Source organism: Etheostoma spectabile, chromosome 20 (assembly GCF_008692095.1).
Source record: "Etheostoma spectabile isolate EspeVRDwgs_2016 chromosome 20, UIUC_Espe_1.0, whole genome shotgun sequence".
NCBI lineage: Eukaryota > Metazoa > Chordata > Actinopteri > Perciformes > Percidae > Etheostoma > Etheostoma spectabile.
The window spans coordinates 24958506-24958740 of record NC_045752.1 but is presented as its reverse complement, the minus strand read 5'-3'; the positions used below and the strand labels follow the sequence as shown (position 1 = coordinate 24958740).

At 38.3% G+C, this 235-nt stretch overlaps 1 long non-coding RNA gene across 1 annotated transcript in view; it reads left to right on the top strand.

The window, feature by feature from the left end:
- LOC116670629 (uncharacterized) overlaps positions 1-235 on the top strand; it is a 13410-nt gene that overhangs the window by 12704 nt on the left and 471 nt on the right. The window lies entirely within an intron of this gene.

Genomic DNA, 235 nt, shown 5'->3' with positions numbered 1-235 from the left:
ATCGTTAACATGAACAAACTGAGATTGATCTGATAAATAAGACTTTAACCAGCTAAGAACAGACCCGTTAATGTCAATTAAATGTTCCAATCTCTGTAATAAGGTATGATGGTCAATGGTATCAAATGCAGCACTAAGATCTAATAACACCAGTACAGAGATGAGAAGTGTGACTAAGGGTAAAACTGCTTAAGTAGCCTGTCGGCGATAGGGTCTAAGAGGCAGTGTGATGGTT